Here is a 20,089-nt window from a genome sequence, read left to right as displayed (position 1 = left end):
CATACAGTACTTACTTGCCCACATTTCTGTCTATACCCAGATCTACCTTGATTTGGAGCAGGTATGGAGAAGAGACAGGGCGAGCTCAGGGATTTTGCAATCACTGAGATGAATAATCAAGAAAATGCAAGTTGTTGTGGTGGCTACCCTGGTTTTTAGATAAGCTGCTGAGGCAATGAGAAGTTTTCACATCAGACATACAAACAGCATTTCACCCTCCTTCCTCCAGTCCAAAGCAACATAGAAATAACAGGCATGGCTCCTGCTGCTGTTTTAAACAGACATAACAAACCATTTGCTTTCCAGGAACAAAGACCAGCTGCACATAGTTTTGCTGTCATTCCTTTGTTCTATTATTTCCCACTGCCCAAAAACATTTAGTAAAATAAATTAATAGTTATTGGTATTTAGAGAAGCGTAAACAAATAAAATGAAAGGACTCAGATGGCAAAGACACAGCATTACTGCAAAAAGTGGTGAATGCAGGAACATCCTCGGCTTGCCAGGCTTTATGTGAAGCTTGCATTCTTTTTATCCTTGCCTTTTTAGTTTCTGAGTCCCAGATTGCTGGGCCCAGGACTGTTGTTAATAAGATGCTTCTTTCTTCTGGAAATTTTATTCACCTCCTCCTCAATCTGCTTCTTCTTGTCTTCCACTTTCTTCTTTTCTACTTGGTGTGCCCATTTTAGGTCAAACTTCTTGTGAAGCTCTTTCTCTGTATCTTTGAGTTCAATTTTTTTTGAACAGACAGTGACATTTGTCTCATTTCTTCTTTCCTCTGTAGTCCTCCCAAGAATTCACTCTGTTGTCTTTCATTTGTCTGCTGAAGACTGAAGGGCTTGCTCTCAGGATCCATGTCTTTGAAGCCCACCTCCTTACACTTATGGTGCCAGTACAGTTCAGTGTGAGTCTGTTCTCACAAGTCTTCCATGTTCACTCAGATCCGTATCTCCCAGAGTTTCACAAAATTACAATGGCTTTCATTCTCAACCTGCACCGTACCCCAAAATTACTGCCTGGCCTTTGCCATTTTTTGCTGCTGACCACTGCAAATGGGAAACAGATACTCACTGTTGCATTAATCTCTGTCACTGTTTCTTCATCTTCAGGGAACTGGTGTATCTGGATGCCAGTGATGACTAGTTCACTCATGATCTTACTCTTGAATTTGTGTAATTCATTCTTGGCAATGGTGTCAGCTTTTGAAATTATTAGAATGATGTTCAACTTACTGTCCAGCTTTTTCATGGTGACCAGTTTCAGGGATTTCAGTGAATCTCCGTAGAGACAGGCATAGATCCTTCTATCCTTGTAGTTGAAGAAAGAATGTATGATCTCCAATTTCTCTTGCAGATACGCCTCAAACGGTGCATCAATATACTCCACTACTGGTTTATAGCTATCATCTTTACGTGTCTCCAAACCCCATGGTGTCAACAATGGTTAACTTCAGCTGTACACTGCTTTCCTGAAGCTCATAACTTCTGGCTTTTAACTGGACACCTATTTCATTGTTAGTAGCTGGGTCACCTTCAAATTTGGTGTTGGACAGTTTCCATTAGCACTGATTTCCTAATACCTGTCTCACCACACAGGATGTTGAAATAGAATACCTGAGAAGGAGACTTGCTGACCAGCTGGTCAGGGAGACTGTCAAATCCAATATGGCCAGAAAGGGACAAGTTTCAAAGCTCTTCACTTTTTCCAAAATAAGATTATTTTGCTTTCAGAATCATATTTCCCTTTTTCTTTTCTGGACAAACCAAAGAGAAATTGATGAAACACGGAATGTTCCTAACATCCTTTTATCTTTTTGAAACAGAGGGTCTTGCCACTGCCGCACCCAGAGGTTACAGCTCTGGCTCCGACTGCCAAGAAAATGTATTTTTAAAAGCACTACACACTCCAAGCACATTCAGGTAAAGGGGCATCATGTCTGCAGACAGTTCAGGAAAACATGCATAAATAGTAGAGACTTTTTTAAATTATAGAAGAACGGAACTCTTATCTATTGGATATGAACAGCACTGAAAAATGGACTAGAGAAAATATGATTAATAATGACTCTAGAGGAAGTAGAAAACTGAAATAATTACAACTAGGGGAGATGGTGAAGGGTTTGTCAAAACAGTTATTGCCACTAAAATTTTTTATCAAAGAGGTTAAGGGTAGAGGGAAACTTGTTTACCATGGAATAAGGATAGAAACATTGTGGAAATGTGGGTATAAAAGGCAAGGGAAAAAAGACAGAGGTACAGGAGTAAAAGTGTAGAAGAAAACAAATGATCAGAAGTACATTTTTAACTCTCAGGCACTACACAAGAATAATAAGAAATTTATATCTTGGTGGCAAAATTTTCATACTTATACTTACTCCCAGTTGAAGAAACCAACAGTCAGTTCTGTGGGCACCAAGAGTAGCAGACAGAATCCAATGATTGCCTGAGACACCACACCTATTTTGCTCTGGCAAAAGCCCAAGGACTAGGTTATCTTCCCTGAGACTTAAAAAATGCCTTCAATGGCCCACTCAGGCTGGTTTTATAATTGACTGAGCTTCACTATGTTTGAGTAATACAGGTTCTATACATGTGCTCCTTAATTTACTGCAGTCTAAATGATGAGATGTCTAAAACAAGCTCATTCCTCTTTCAAAGCAGTATCCTTAAATAAGAAATTAAATAATATACTACTTGTAGACAAAGAGCTTTATATTTCACTCCTTATTGATAATGCCTTTAGTTTTCTTTATCACCTTTTGGAGGCCTGAAATAACCTTTATATTTGCTTTAGTTCTCTTCTTGGTCTCAACCTCTCACTTGGACTTTTTCCAAGATATCAAATCTACATTAAACAGAACTTTATTACTTTATTCAACAGTTGCAAGCATATACTGCAGATGATTCTCCTGGTTAATGTTTCCTCAAAAATCAAAATCTCTTGGAATTTGAGAATGTCTTAATATAATTTTTTTTCAGTGTGTATGTATGTAAGAAAATTTACATCAAAAACCTTCAATAAGACTTTGTGTTTACATATATAACATAAAATTTGCCACTTCAAACACTTTTATTGTTTTTTCCACATGGGCAGGCACCAGGAAACAAACCTGGGTCTCCGACATGACAAGAATTCTACCTGCTGAGCCACCATCACATCACCCCACTTATAACGTTTTTAAGTGTACAATTTCAATGGCACTAATTTCTTTTACAATATTGTGCAACCATCACCACTTTTCACTACAAAACCTTTTTCATTATCCAAAACAGAAACTCTATGAAATAGTAATAACTCCCCATTCCCATTTCTAGACCCTGCAACCTCTAACCTTCTCTGGGAATCTGCTTATTCTAGAAATTCCATGTTTGTGGAATCATACAGTTTTTGTTCCTTCTGGCTTACTTTACTCAGCATAAAGTTTTCAAGGCTCATCCATATTGAAGCATGTATCGGTCTGAATTCATATCTCATTGTGGTTTTGATTTGCATTCCCCTACTGGCTAACAATATTGAGCATCTTTTTATGTGCTTTTGGTCATTTGAATATCTTCTTTGGAGGACTGTCTATTCAAGTCCTTTGCGCATTTTTAATTGGGTAATTATTGTCTTCTTGTTGCTGAGAGGTAAAAGTTCTTTATATGCTCATTAAACACTTATCAGATACATGACTTCCATTTATTTTCTCCCATTTGGTAAGTTTTCCTTCGATGAACAAAAGTTTTTAATTCTGATGAGTCCAATTTATCTACTTTTTCCTTTAGTTGCTCATGCTTCTGGTGTCATATTTAAGAGCCCATTCTTAATACAAGATTTCCCCTGTTTTTTTCTAACCATTTTATGATTTTAGCTCTTACATTTAGGTCCTTGGTTCATTTTGAATTAATTTTTGCACATGGTATAAGGCAGATGTACAATATGATATTTTTAACACAACCATCTACAGAAAAGGCTCAAGTTATATTCCAAAAAGAGAATGTCATACCCATATGTACTTTTAAAAGTAAACTAAGTGAAAGCAAAGAGGACTTTGATAACAGTTTCACATTACTGTGTACAAAGCAACAGTTAAGAACTGCAATGTGGTCAGAAAGTGATGTTTTAATGACTTATTTCACAATTTGCTACATTTTACTTTATTACAAGTACACTTGAGGAAACAGCTTGGAGGTTTTGGGTTAAAGTGTATCTCACAATTTTTCCCATTTAAATTGAATACAGGCTCCCAGGAGATTCTCAGGGGTTGAGGTTGAAGGTGTGTTTTGTATTTTCCTGAACACATGTAATTTTTAGCAATGGGCTACTAGAGCAAGACAAGACCAGATTTAATTGCTGTTTTCTATAAGCAAAATGAAAAATAAAATATTTAAAGTATATTTCTTTGAAAACAAAAAAATGTCATTTATTTCCTCCCTTTTCACTTGCCCAAGTCTGTAGTGTTACATAATTAAACCAAAAAATGAACTAAGTAAAGTACCTTCTCAAAGTTTTCTTCGGATAAAGTAATTGAAGACAGTTTCACAATGATACATTGTATAAAGGAATGGAAAATAATTTAAGAGAGTATTTGAAGCGCTGGTTTCTAATACATTCATAAATTTGCTCCCATGCCTACAAAGCATGGCCTCTGGTAGCCTTCGCCCCAAGTTCACAGTGGGCATATTTTTCACACACAAAAAAGGACTATATGTGTGTGGTAAAGCAAAGCTTCCCTTGGCCAAAGAAAATAAGGGTTTTCTCTATCAGAAGTGTCATCATATCAGTAAGTCTTTCCAGTTCTGCAACTCTGAAGCGATCAAAACACCATTGAACACAGAAATTGCTGTCTATTTAAAATATTTGAAATAGTATGTAGGAATAAAAATTTCTCACATCTGTATAGTTAAATAACCATGATTTCCAGCAAAGCAGCAAGTGCCTTACTTATTTTCATTGCCTTTTTCAGTTTATAGATCATTTCTTCAACTTTATGAAACCATATCAAACCAAAGCAAACAAACAAAAAAAAAAAAAAAAGAAAAAAAATCAGTTCAGTGAATTTCAATTCAAAAGGACACTTATCTTCTATCCTTTTTACCAGCTTTCCTCTTTCCAGAGAGTAAGTGTTTGGGCTTCATATCAAACACGTGTCTGTCTGCCTCCCCTTTCTTCCCCAACCGATTCATCTTCTTCTGAGCATTCTTCATCATGGTCTTGGCTTTCTTCATCATCTAAAAAGGGAGGGAAAAGACAACCATGAAGCACTTTAGTTACTGAAAAATCAATGTCCGTTGTGTATAATCACAGAACAGTCCATCCTAATGTCCTTAGTCTGCTAAGTTCTGTAGAGACCCAAATAGTCTTGTTCACTGCTGTTTTCCCTCAAACCCACCACAGAGCAATAGGAACTCAATGAGTATCTGCTAAAGAAGACTTAAAAAAAATCACATCTGGCACAAGTTTTATGCATATAAGGAATTGATAAATTTCAGACCTGGAAGATTAGAGTACATCTGTTCTTATGATCTCCTAAACAAATTATGGATGTGCAACTGCTACTCATGAAAATTTACTAATCACATCTGATTAGTAAGTGACAAAAACAATATTAAAATCCAGATTTCTAGATGAAAATGAGGCCATGACTTCAGGTAAGTTACTAGCTTCTAGTCAATGGTGATAATAATACTTATAATGGCTATTATGAAGATTAACTAGTAAGTGTAAATGCCTGAAATATCATACTTCCTCAAGAAAATGCCCTTCCTCCCACTTTCAGTTCAGTAAGTGCCCTTTCCATCATGGGCATCTTTCAGTCTAAAACTCACTTTAAAAAAAAAAAAAAGCTGCTTGCCAGCTTTATATGTAAACTTTTTCCTACAGGTGAATTTTGATTTTTTCAAAATGAAAAGAAGTTACAGCAAAAGAAATTTTACATTTAAAACTTCTTTCCCCAAAGCCCCTATAAATGATTATATTGTATGATACTAACCAAAGCTACCAACTTGAAAAAACCATCCCCAAATAGCTCACTCTGAGTTTTTTCCCTGGTAAGGGGCTAGTTGGAACTGAAGGCCCAGGGTCTTCAGATACTGGGTAGGTACCATATCCTAACACTTCCCTAAATTGCTGGAACCTAAGGTCAGACCACTTGGTGCCCGGTTGTATTTATTCCTATTTCATAAATCCATTCTTTGGTTCACCTCCAATCCCCACCCTCATCCCCAATAGAAAAGCATTAAGCAATGGTTCACCAGCTGAGCATTCCACTGTACCCTAGCCAAGCACACATTTCATGGGGAATACATAGCTTTTAAACCTCTGCCTGTCACTTCTCATCTGTTCCAAATGATAACTGCTGCTGTTTACCCTGAGCTTTAGTATAATAATAGAGGTTTGTTTTTTTTTTTATTTTTGCATGGGCAGGCACTGGGAATCAAACCTGGGTCTCCAGCATGGTAGGCAAGAACTCTGCCTGCTGAGCCACCATGGCCCACCCAATAATAGAGGTTTTCAAAATTACTATATTACATTTTACAGACACTAACCTTGACATCCCTAAGACCAGAAAAATAACGTGGCGTTCAAGAGCAGCTACGACTCTGAGCTATAGAAGAAAGTGGAACAGTCTTCCCGTTTTCTTTTCCTGGTAACACTCTGAGATCTTCTTACCTGGATTGCTTAGTGGGCCTGGGCATCATTAAAATAAAATCAAATAAACTAAGGATTTTAGAATACACACAATTAAATTCTGATTATTTACTGGTCAAATGTTCTTTCTCAGTTGACATAAGCTGCTTTAATGTTACAAAGGTGATTTAACTTCATTTTTAAAAATTTACTTAAGAGCTGACAATTTTAAAACTGCTCAACTTACAACCTAGAACTTTAGATTAGCACCACAGTTTATATTTCAGACATAATATATTATTTCTCTCTCATGCCTCCATTTTAGGGGCTATATGAACACAAAGTAATAAACATCCGACAGAAGGTTCAACCTTGGTATTAAGCACAGAAATGACACATTAGTAATTGAGAGGATAGATTCTGTAGTGAGACAGGCCAGGTCACGATTCTGCCTTTTGCTGACTGTGGAAATTTAAGTAAATCCCTTAACCCCACTAATGTTGCTAACTCATCTATAAACTAGAAATAATAAACTATCTCAAAAGATAAACAGTACCTGGGTCGATTCTCAGACCAGGCATTTCTCACCCTCCCAACCCCCCAAAAAAGAGGTAAACAGTGATTAAGCACAATACTTAATAAATAATGAAAATTCAGAAGCCATACAAGTACATAAGGATGTAGGCAAACAGATACTCTATGCTACTGATTAAAACCCAAATTATCTAATCCTTCTGGAATGGAATTTAATACAATTATCCCCCCTTTGAATTTGGTAATTCCACTTCTAGTAATCTGTTCTCAGAAACTAATTTGGAATACGAAAAAGTTCTTTTAACCAAAGACATAGTTCATAGTAGTAAAACAATAAGAATTCTAATTAATACTTGAGATGTCTTCTAATTTTTGGGTTCCCAGAGAAATGATGGGGTAGTGAAGACTTCTGGATTCTTCCAGTGAACTACTGAGAGCCTAAATCATTGTGTCTTGGGTAATATCTCATGTCTATTTGATAATTAATTGGATATTAATTAAACCATCAAGATTTTCATCAACAAGAAAGCTTAAAATCAGTCATGGTTCAAGTAAAGAAATTGTACATGACAAAGTTATCTATTTATTCTCTTTGACATTCTATTCCAATTTATTTTTCCTCAGCACCAATTTATTATTATTATTATTTTAGATGCATGGTCTGGGAATTAAACCCAGATGTCCCGCATGGAAGACGAGCATGTTACCACTGAACCACTCGTACACCTCCTGATGCCAATTTTACAGATTTACATGTTTCTTATAAACAACCTTAACTTCTCTAAAGAGACAGCAAATATGTTTTTAAACTGTAAGCAATCCAAAATGCTCAAAATGAAACTATATAGTTTATACTCAATTAAATATGAAAGGTAGATGTAATATGCACAAAGTATGTCCATAAATATACATTTTTGAAAGAAAATAGAAAAATAAAAAGTCCTATGCAGAGAAAAGCAAATTAAACACATTTAACCTAATTTATTTTTGTGTGACTTTTTGTTTTCCTTTTTGTTTTGGTATTTCTCCAAGTTTTCACTAACTTGGGAACAGAAGATAATGTATGCTGCACGTGTGTGTATGTGTGTCTGTGTGTGTAGAATAAATTGACAAATATGAAAAATAAAAAAGCATTGCAGTCAACTCACATGAATGGCAATGTTAATGAAAATGGAATATTCAACTAATGGATGGGAAACTTCCCTCAATCTCAGAGATGATTTTGTTAATTAAGCACTTGTGAATGCCCAAAGTTTTCCTAAAAGTTCTCACATATGGTGAACAATAACAAAACTGAGTTGTGAAAATATCATCCTTCTGCACCAATGGCACAGGATCCTTAAGTCTGCTTATACAAATGTCCTGAAATAGTCTCTGACAGGGAACAAGAACAAAGTAGCTAACATGATTTAAGCCACTATTTTCATTTAGTTAATGAAGTATGTATCAACTGAGCCCCTGCAATACAAAATTCCTTGCCAATAAATCTCAATAGAAATGTTGAAAGTTCTAATTTCTTTTCTCCCGTATTTTTCAAATCTACTTTTATTCCCACAGATACCAAAAATCTTGGCCTTCTTTAACAAAGTTGTATGCAACTATATAAATATCTGAAACCATCCCTACACACTTACATTGTCTTTGTCATCCATGTCAACACCAAGATTACGCATCTCATTCTCCAAAACTTTCCGCTGAACCTGAAAAAGAAACAATAGGGTAACTTTTTTTAAATTAGTCTGATGAAATATTTTTTAAAAATTCAAAGGAAAATATGCCTTTTATGATGATTTTTAATACTCTTTCTTTCTTTGGGGGGGGGAACATGGGCAGGCTCCGTGAATTGAACCTGGGTCTCTGGCAATGGCAGGCAAGAATTTTGCCACTGAGCCACCATCACACCACACTTTAATACACTTTTTAAAGAAACTGTATTTTTTATGTGGGATTGCTTTCAAGTTTATGAACACCTCAACCTGATTTGTTAAATCACAAGAAAATGAACACTTACTATGTATTTTATTGTGTGAAACATATTATGATGTTACGTTTATGTCTTTATGTTCTTCCCAAAAATGCTGGGTGTTAAATAATTGTTGTCTTCACTGTACGGACAAGATCACTGAAGCTGAGAGGTTAAGCAATGTGTCCAAAGACCTAAACCAAGGGCAGAGATGAAACTTGTGCTGTCACAGCCAAGGAAGGCCAAGAATTCCTTACCACTGACAGAAACTAGAACATGCAATCCTTCTAAACACTAAATACTGCTAAGAGGAATACAAAAACATCTAAGTCTGTCAATCCCAGTCATTTGCCATCATATGAAACGTCTTTTCAAATATATGAATATTCATTGGTAGATTTCTAGAATTTCAAGGTATTTTCTTTCCTTTTCCATTAGAAAATCAAGGTATTTCCTTTCCTTAACTTCCCAGCATCATTGTCCTCCTTTTAGGGAAACTGTTCCTCTTGACTGCCTGCCCCATATGGTTCAGGTATGCTGTCATGGGATCCTGCTCTGGTCACAAGGATAAGGATATGCCCTAACCCTGATATGACAGACTCCCACTTCCTGCCCCTGACACATCATAGAACTGAAGAGATGATGCTCTAACAAAGAAAGCTAAAAAATGGATAGAGTCCTGACATCATTTGATGCATCTGTGCCTGAAGTGTGATTTTTGCCTCATCAGTCAATAAACTGCCTTATGGGTTTAAATTAAGACTGGGTTAGGTTTCTGTAACTTGTAAATTATATTTCTGTAACTTGCAAAAAAAACAGTCCTAATTCAAACACAAATAAAAGAATAAGAACAGGTTAACTGATAGCTTTAAGCTTCTACAATTGACAAATTACAATCTTAATTTGTACAACTGCAAAGTGATTGAATCCAAAATTGCTGGCCTTGAAGCTTGAAAGACCAAGAAAACACACAATAATTAATCAAAATATAAAAGATCCAAAATCAATTTTGTAAGTTAACATATACTAACAAAATAAAATATGTAAAATCGTATGGCCATCTTAGTTTGCTTAACCATAGTCATATTTAAATAAAAGTATCCAAATAATCACTGTAAAACTTTTGTTTGCACAGTAAGATACCCATTAATTATGGTTCTAGGTGTTCTATTTGTTTTCTTAAATAAAAATATTTTAAAAAAGAATCTTATGGTCACATATGGGTTGAAAAGTTCGATTTAGTAATGATTACCCAGGAATCTACTTTGTGAAGAAATAGGCCATGCCTCTTTGCAAAGATACAAAACTTGTTTTTTTAGCAGTTTGAGCCATTCTGGGTCCCTGTGTATTCTTTTCTATGGACTGCAGAATTTTTTAGTTTCTTTTTTTCTCTAATTTGCTTTGCCAAGTGTCAGATTCCCACCATTTCCTCATCTTCACTCAGATTCACTGTCATATTCTCTAACAGCTGTTCTTAGTTCTTCTTCTTTTCCTAACTCTTTCAATTTCTTTAACAAAAAAAGTCAGAGTTAAACAAAATTAACAATAAAAAAACTCAAATAAATGAATGTAGTGACATTTATATGGGAACTAGGTTTTCCTTAAAACCTCTGAGGACACAAGGAACACAATTACACAAAGTCCAGAATCACAAGTGGGCCTTATCCTATGGGCTGGAGTTGATTTTCAATGGAAATGGATTCTGTGGAGAAAATGAAGACTACTTGATATTAAACAGATGCCATATTGCTAATTATTCTGTGCCACTTCTCTTAGGTCTTTTTAAAGTAATTACTATGGATATTAAGGTGAAAAAACAACCCCACATCACCTTCCTCATTCCTATAGCCACCAGCAGATATATAAAAGAACCTGGAATTCTTAAGGAATTTTATAAATCAGCTTGAACTCAGCAGGTGAACTCACTGCCCTCCTCTCTACATGGGACAGGACCCTCAGGGATGTAAATCTCCCTGGCAATATGGGACAGGACTACCAAGGATGAATTGGGACTGGGCATCATGGGACTGAGAAAGCCTTCTTGACCAGAAGGGGGAAGACAGAAATAAAACAAATAAAGTTTCAGTGGCTGAGAGATTTCAGAGTCAAGAGGTTATTCTGGAGGTCATTCTTATGTATTATATAGATATCCCCTTTCAGTTTATGGTGTATTGGACTGGCTAGAGGGAAGTACCTGAAACTGTTGAACTATGTTCCAGTTTCAAGCCTTGATTCTTGAAGACAATTGTAGCACTATATAGTTTTTAGAATGTGACCATGTGATTATGAACCCTTATGTCTGATGCTCCCTTTATCCAGGGTTTGGGCAGATGCATAAAAAAATGACAATAAATGGATAGTAGGGGGGATAAGGGTCAAAAAATTGGCGTAGATTGCAATACAAGTGGCCAATGAAAGGTCAAGGGGTGTGGGATGCATGGATTTCTTCTTCTGGAGTGATGCAAATGTTCCAAAAATGATCATGATGATGAACACAAAACTATATGATGATATTGTGAGCCACTGATTATATTCTTTGGAAGAACTGTATGGTACATGTAAGTAACCCAATTTAAAAAATCTGCCTGAACTAGTTGTAACACCCCATTTATCCATTCTAATATACTGTGACCCCAAAACATAATCTCACTCACTATATATTTAACTGAAAAAAGAAAAAAGATATATTTCATAACCAGAGAAATCTCAGACCAGAATTAAATAAAACTAAATGTGACCATATGCTTCAAGTCATATTATTATTTATGTGAAAAATATATACAGGGAATTAGGATGGAAAAGTAGGTAAGCTAGGACAAATCGCAAAAGGCCTTATACCCATACTAAATAACTGGACATTACATGGTAAAAGCTGGATCAAAAAGGCAAACTTGAGTATTAAAAAGAGGAACAATATGATGAGATTTTTTTGGCCTAGTAATGCAGACATAGGTTGAAAAGAGGGAAAAGATTAAGAAAGGAAGACCACTGAAGGCAAAGGTAGTCTAGATGAAAAAGAAAACTAGCTAACAGAGGACAAAGTGCATTTCAGAAGGAGAACAAATAAGAAGAAATGAGAATGAATGTGACTTAACATTAAGGTTTATTCCTTGGACATCTAAATAAACCATGACTATCAGTCACATCAATATCTAGAGAAGAAATGAGTTTGAAATGAAAGATGTGAAGAGTCTGTGGTGGCTTGGAGCTATACTCCCCTAGAAAAATATTTTCTTAAACTTAATCCATCCCTGTACATATAACCCTTGTAAACATATTTACCTATTGATGAGTTACTTCAGCTAATCAAGATGCATCTTTAAAATTTTTTTTAATTGTGAAAATAATATACACACAAAAAATAAAAAAATCTCAAAGCATATTTCACAATTAGATTTAGAACTGATTTCAGAGTTTGGTATGGGTTATACTTCCAACATTTTAGGTTTTCCTTCTAGATGTTCCAAGATACTGGAGACTAAAAGAAGTATCAACACTTTCTCTGATCACAGTGTGATGAAGCTGGATCTCAATAACTACCAAAGAATGAGAACATACGCAAATATATGGAAATCAAATAACACACTCTTAAACAACCAGTGGGTAAAAGAAAAAATTTTCTCAAGAAATCAGTAGCCATCTGGAGATGAATGAAAATGAGAATACAACTTATGAGAACTATGGTATGTGGAGAAGGCTGTGCTGAGAGGGAAATTTATTGCCCTAAATACCTATATTAAAAAACAAGAAAGAACAAAAATTGAGTCCTTAATAGCACACCTGGAGGAACTTGAGAAAGAACAGCAAACTAGTCCCAAAACAAATAGAAGAAGAGAAATAACAATGATTGAAGCAGAAATAAATGAATGGGAGAACAAAAGAACAATGGAAAGAATCAATAAAGCCAAATATTTGTTCTTTTAGAAAATCAATAAAATTGATGGGCCACTAGCAAGACTGACAAAGAAAAAAAAGAGAGGGGATGCAAATAAACACAATCAGAAATCAGAAGGGATGTGTTACCACAGACCTTGAAGAAATAAAAGAAATCATAAGAAGATACTATGAACAACTATACACCAACAAACTAGACCACTTAGATGAAATGGACAAATTCCTGGTCTCACACAAGCTACACTGACTCAGGAAGAAATAGAAGAGCTCAATAAACTGATGACAAGTACAGAGATTCAATCAGTCATCAAAAATCTTTCTACAAAGAAAAGCCCAGGGCCAGATGGCTTTCCAGGGGAATTCTGTCAAACATTCCAGAAAGAACTAACACCGATCCTGCCCAAACTTTTCCAAAAAAATTGAGGGAAAAGGAACTCTACCTAACTCATTCTATGAAGCTAGCATCATTTTAGTACCAGAACTGGGTAAAAATGCTATAAGAAAGGAAAACTACAGGCCAATCTCCCTAATGAACATAGATGCAAAAATTCCCAACAAAATATTAGCAAATTGAATTCAACAACACATTAAAAGAATTGTACATCATGACCAAGTGGGGTTTATGCCAGGAATCCAAGGATGGTTCAGATTGAGACTACAATGAAATACCACCTCATACCTATAAGAAAGGCTGGTACTAAACAAACAGGAAACTATAAATGTTGGAGAGGATGTGGAGAAACTGGGACACTTATGCAATACTGGTGGGAGTGTATAATGGTATAGCCACTATGGAAGACTGTTTGACAGTTCCTTAGGAAACTAAATGTTGAGTTACCTTAAGACCCAGCAGTAACACTACTTGGTATATACCCAGAGGAGCTGAAAGCAATGACACAGACATTTGCACACCAGTGTTCATAGCAGCATTATTCACAATCACCAAAAGATGGAAACAAACCAATTGCCCATATTTCTTTGCTTTGTATTTATAGTACAGTATTCAATAAAAAAGTTAAAAATAGAAAAAATAAAAATAAAATTTGAAAAAAGGATCAGACTTCAACTAGAGATATGAATGAAGCTGACCTGGATAGGACCAAGATGAATCAGAAAACAGGGTAAAGGATAATATGGTCCATGTTTTAAAACTTCAACTTCTGTGTGAGACCAAAGGGAGAAATGTTTATTTTGTGCAAAATTTATATTTTGGGTAGCACATTACTTAATTTAACTTGTATGGTCAGTTTAGTTGAACACCATAATTACACAGAATATTGAATAGGACATGAGATCTTATCTGTTTGTCCAGGTTAGTGTGATACCCCAATATATCACAGAGTAATTTGGGCAGTGAATGAAAGTATTTGCAAAGTCCAATCAGAGGACAAGGGGAATAGAAGGAAATATTCAGCTTCCCCATTTGGAGAATTTCTGATATTCTCACAAGCTGTGGAGATAACCAAATCAATAGGCTGAGCGCTCAGTCTTAGGGTTTGCCCCAATGAAACTTATTCTTACAAAGGATTAGTTAAACCTGCTTAATGTTATGCCTAAGAGTCACCCCCAGAGAACCTCTTTTGTAGCTCAGATGTGGCCTCTCTCTCTCTCTAAGCAAACTTGCCTGGTGAAGTCACTTTGTTTCCCCCCCTACATGGAGCATGCCTCCCAGGGGTGTAAATCTCCCTGGCAGCATGGGACAGAACTCCTGGGATGAGCGGGAACCTGGCATCATGGGATTGAGAAAGTCTTCTTGATCAAAAGGGAGAAGAGAGAAATGAGACAAAATGGCTGAGAGATTTAAAACATAATCAAGAGGTTATCCTGGAGGTTATTCTTACATATTATATAGATATCCCTTTTTAGTTTATGGTGTATTGGAGTGCCTGAAGGGAAGTACCTGAAACTGTTGAGCTGTGTTCCAGAAGCCTTTATTCTTGAAGATGATTTTACAATGTGACTGACCATATGATTGTGAAAACCTTATCGTTTGATGCTCCTTTTAGCCAGGGTATGGTCACATGAGTAAGAAAACATGGAAAATAAATAAATAAATAATAGGGTGGATAAGGGGTAAAATAAATTGGATAGATTGAAATACTGTTGGTAATAAGAGGGAGGAGTAAATGGTATAGGATGTATGAGTTGTTTGTCTGTTTTTTAATTTCCTTTCCAGGAGTGATGCAAATGTTCTAAAAACAATCATGGTGATGAATACGCAACCATGTGATGATAAAAAAAAGAACAAAAAAGAGTTTGCTGGGTGACAAGAACAATGGCTAATACTGTCTGCTACATTCTAAAACCTGACTGCTAGAAATTTTCTCAGTTGTGAATATTAGACAGTTGTCTTTCCAAGTTTGAATTTTTCTAAATTGGAACAAGATTTAGCTCATTTGGATTGTATTTCTATCACTAACTCTGTAGAGATAGGCTGGTTTTTGCATTTTTACAAGTTATGTGATTATGTGCATTTCAGCATTTAAAACATATGGTCTTAGGCAGAACAAGATTTAATTTATTAAGCTGTATACTCTTCTGTTTCTGCTTTCATGTAAAGCAGTTTGGACTCAAGCTTACATTTCTTTTGGCAGATCTTCATTAAAATCCAGAAGAGGTAACTAACTTATTTTAATACCCTGATGTAGTTCTGTCACATCTATACTAGTTGATGGAGAATCATGGCCAAACAATAACAATTATTTTTGCTACCACATTACAAATATAAATTCTCTCTGTCACCCTACACTTCTTGGCCAAGCTGGTTCCACATTTGTGGGGTCTCTCATTTTTACCACCACACTTCCTAGAATTAAATTGTTAGGGTGATTTTTTGTATTTAAATAACAAATCAATTCAACTAATTTAAACATAAATTGGGAGCTGGGAAGAACATTAGGTCCTCACAGCATCACAAAAGTGTTGTAAGAATCTTGCCTTCACAATGGAGCTAGGGACCCAATGCTTGAGGTCAGTTTCTTTTATATTTGTCCCACATGCATGCTTTTATTATTCCCCTTCATGTGTTGATGCCCTTTATCTCCTTGTATGAGTTCCCTTTATACATCAAGAGAATTGGCTGTGGACAGTCCCAGTCCTATAGCCTTGTAACTCTCATAAAAAAGGAATTAAGACCTCACTCTCCATAAAAGTAAAACTTTCCATGCTAGAACTCTTCGGTTGGCCTGGCCTAGGCCCTGTGACCATCTCTTGGACCAGAAATTGTTCAGAGGAATTGTCACTGTGGATGTTCCAGGTGGGAAAGGTGCTGCTACGCGTCTGAATGCCAGGCATGTTCAATAGCCCCAATGAAAAGGAGTTAAGGTTACTAGAAGAAAAAGGATGGAAAAGAGAGCCAGAAAGACAGAAATGATAGCTATCACATTCTACTGCAGATGTCCTTGCTCATATTTTCACTTTTTCCTGCCCTGTGGGGAAGTGGCTCATTAAAATGGCTTTTCCCTGTTTCCTAATTACTGTTCTTTCTTTCTTCTGGGGAAGTGCCATATCAGTCAAAGGAGAAGAGGCAAATTTGATATAGGGATATTGTTCTTAATTTGGATAACATCACTTGAAAGGAAAAATTCTCACTGGATGGCATCATAAGTTCAATCTCTTGCTCTGAAGGAATGTTGAAAGCAATTGAATACTTACGAATAATGAGTGAAAAAGTTTAATTAATGATTGCAAATCTGTTTAAGAGCTCCAGGTGCTCTTACCAAAACTTGAGAGGCTCTAAAGGGAAGCTTCTACTGGATATACACATAGAAAATGTTAGAGAATTATTATTAGAAAGAAAAAGTTTGGAATTTCCCTTTAAATCTTTAGGTAGTTAGAAATTTCAGAAGAAGAATGAAATAAGTGAATAAGTATTTAAAAAGTGTAAAACAAATTCCAGTGCTTGATATGTCATTAATGTATTTTTAGTATACATCTCCTTTCTATACTAACATTTATAGTAGACTGTGCATCACAGTGCTTTACAATGTTACATATCTATATACATTTGGTTTGGGGCACATAAGTTGTACCTAATAAGCACATTGTCATATTTTTACATTATATATATTTATCAAGCTCAGCAAATTGAGTTATATCACATAAGTTGATGAAAATAACAGGAAACTGAACTGAACTGTCTCAACTGACCTAACCTTTCATGGCTGATTGAACTTCACCCACCCTGACAACCTGGAGAGCCCTACCTGCTTATTCCAAACAATTTCCAAAGCATACCAAACATTTAACCACAGACGTGTAGCCACAAAGACATTTTTTTTGTTTTTTACTTTTCTCGATTTCAACAAATGCTGCTCTACAAATATGCCACTCTCCCTCCCCTTAGCATGGCTCTTGGTTCAGTCGGTCCTCAGGCTTGGCTGTTCCTCAGGCCATCCCTCTCAAGCTCTCTAATAAAGCTTACCTTATCCATTGAGGTCTTTCTGTTCCTTCTTTTTGAGCATTCTCCTCCTCTGTACTCCTTCACTTTCCATTCATTTTGAGAGGGGACTAAGGCAGGGACCCTCAGTCCGTGGCTCTTTCCCCCTCCATTCAAACCCTTCCCCTTTACAACCTTCTTTTCTTTTCTATCATTTTCATGCCTGGATCCACAGGACTCACGTGACCCTCTGAGCTCACTATAAGCTAAATGGCCACCAGAAAGTGACGTGAAGCCACCCTCTCTTAGGAGAGCACAGATTTTGCGGCCTCATTGAGACGTGAGCGGTGCAGGGATCCCAGTGGTTCTTTATTGGTCCTCTCAACACACCCCTAGCCTGAGCAATTTTTGGTCCTCTGCTCTCTCGGTAAAACCTATGGATCAGGGGACCCTTGCCATTTCAGCCACTGCATCCACCACTGACTGATTAAAATCACCCTCAGACATTGCTGGTGGGTGAGTTTTCCCCCTTTACTCCCCCCCCACAGAGACACCCTGTGGGTTTTTCTCTTTCTCTCTCTCTCTCTCTTCTGACATGGACCCCAGGGGTCCCCTTGGCTGGCCAGAGTAGGGGATGGCCTCCCCATCAAATGAGGATTCCATTCCTACCCCTCACCAGATAAGGAATGCCCTGCCTGATGTTGAAGATCCTGACCTTTTGGCCTCTCAGAATTAGCCTTCCTCCTTGATATCTCTCCCTTGAAATGGGGACCAGGACCTCTGACCCTGAAGACTTACCTCTAGCCTGACTCACAAAAAATCTAAAAATATCAGGCTTAACGCCTGATTTAAAGGCAACTAAACTCCTCTGACTCTCAACTCAGACCTGGTCACAATACAATTCAGACAATCAACATCGATGGCCAGAATTTGGAACTTTTCACCCTCTCATTCTAAATGAACTAGACTCCTTCTTCCATCGAAATGACAAAGTGGTCTGAGATACCATATCTCCAGGCCTTTTTCTATCTCCGCTCCAGACCTTCCCTTTGCAAATCATGCTCTCCTCTCCAACTACTCCTGGCTGATATCTCCAACCCATCGCTGCACCAGGAAAACACTCCCCCAACCCCACTGCCAACTTCACCAACCCCAACCCTACTGATGACCCTTCTCCATACCATCTTAAAAACACCCTCAACAAATTAGCCTCTGAAACTCAGGAAATTTGGGTTAAACTACTCCCCATTGTGCTCCTAAAAATTCTCTGTCTTCCCAAAAAATACCTACTCCTATGTCCATTTAAACTTTTGTTCAGAAGGCTGTTGTTACCTCCTGGAATTCCCATACCTCCAGCTTCACTCCCCACTCCTTTATTTCCTCCTCTCCTCTCTCACCTCAGGACAGCTCTTTGGAAATATAATGGTGCACTTTAGCCCACAACCACCACTAATACACCCAGTCCACTAACACCAGGGGATCGTATATATTCTGGATATATATCCAGGATATATACGATCTCAGGGAAGACCAACCTCCCTGAGAATTACCCAGCTGCCTAAAATCACTGAAGAGCAAGGAACACCCATCACCTCCCCATGTCCCTAAACCCCACTGCCTTCAACTATTTCCTTTCCACCCTCTCAAGTGATTTAAGCTGGTATACATCTTCCATCAGAACTCCTTCGGACCTTGTTCACCTCCTGGAAGAGTTGTGGCTCCAAGGCACCTACCTGGAGTTTACCCCAACCCAGATCTCTTTCTTTCCATTCATCCTTCTTCTCATTTTAAACATGAAAGGGCAGGCTCTCCTCCTCTCCTTGATACTTTTCACTCTTTGACATTCTTTAAACCCAGCCTCAACTAACCCTCCCACTCCTTTCCCCCATCTTGCCCAAATACTTGCAAAACCCCATTAACATTACTACCACCCTCCTCAAAGAATCAAACTCCTCTTTAGCTTCGGCTGGATCTGTCAACACCTTGCCCAAACCGTGAACCAAGCCTTCCCTTTCCCTCTACCCACCTGACTCTCAACACTGGCAGGACTTCACTCCTCAGTCATACACCAACTAGAATACTACCTCATGCAAGGAGACTGGTGGAGTGATGGTGAGGCTTGGCACAAATGAGTCACAATCAACAAGTTCCTAGAAAGTCTTCCTGAATGGAACCTCCACAATGCCCTGTTCGAGGCCCTGTCCAAAGCCATGTAATTCTTGCTTATCAAGGTGCATTGTGCGTATTCCATCCCTTTTTCCCAGAATCAACCCCAGCAGGAAATTTAGCTTCCTCCAAGTGTAATATTACCCTATACTTCTCCACCCCCACATCCCACATCCAACTCCTGCTACAGATCAAAGGAATTCCTGGAAACCCATACCTCTGGATCATGCCTCCCCATTCCCCCAGCATACTCAATGAAACTACCAAACCTGGAAGCTATTACTGTCAAGGCAGGGAACATCACCCTGATATACTAGGCTTCAAGACCATCCTTGGCCAAACTCAAATCCCCGCATACCCTCCAGATTCCCCCCAGACTTGCCAGAGACACCTGACTTGGGAAAACCTTTGGTATTTGCCAAATGTAACACCTTAATATTGCAACAAGAACCCCCCACACACACACACAAATGTCACAGCCCTAACAAAATTTCAGCCCCTTTACAGCCATGGACCTTGGACATTCTATCTCCTTCTGGCACACC

General features: G+C 37.4%; 1 long non-coding RNA gene and 1 pseudogene across 2 annotated transcripts; both read right to left on the bottom strand.

The window, feature by feature from the left end:
* Positions 1-545: 545 nt before the first annotated feature.
* On the bottom strand, positions 546-1,685 carry LOC143682565 (septin-11 pseudogene; annotated as a pseudogene).
* A 3,396-nt stretch (positions 1,686-5,081) lies between these two features.
* On the bottom strand, positions 5,082-19,496 carry LOC143687939 (uncharacterized). Of its 2 annotated transcripts, XR_013177760.1 has the most exons (4): positions 19,405-19,496; positions 8,778-8,843; positions 6,528-6,669; positions 5,082-5,210 (listed from the first exon to the last, which is right to left on the bottom strand). It is a non-coding gene; the product is annotated as an uncharacterized LOC143687939 (long non-coding RNA). The 2 variants fall into 2 exon arrangements; XR_013177761.1 differs by lacking the exon at positions 6,528-6,669.
* Between the last annotated feature and the right edge of the window lie 593 nt (positions 19,497-20,089).

The sequence above is a fragment of the Tamandua tetradactyla genome, chromosome 1 (assembly GCF_023851605.1).
Source record: "Tamandua tetradactyla isolate mTamTet1 chromosome 1, mTamTet1.pri, whole genome shotgun sequence".
Classification (NCBI taxonomy): Eukaryota; Metazoa; Chordata; class Mammalia; order Pilosa; family Myrmecophagidae; genus Tamandua; species Tamandua tetradactyla.
The sequence above is the reverse complement of the archived record's forward strand: the minus strand, read 5'-3'. Positions and strand labels throughout refer to the sequence as shown.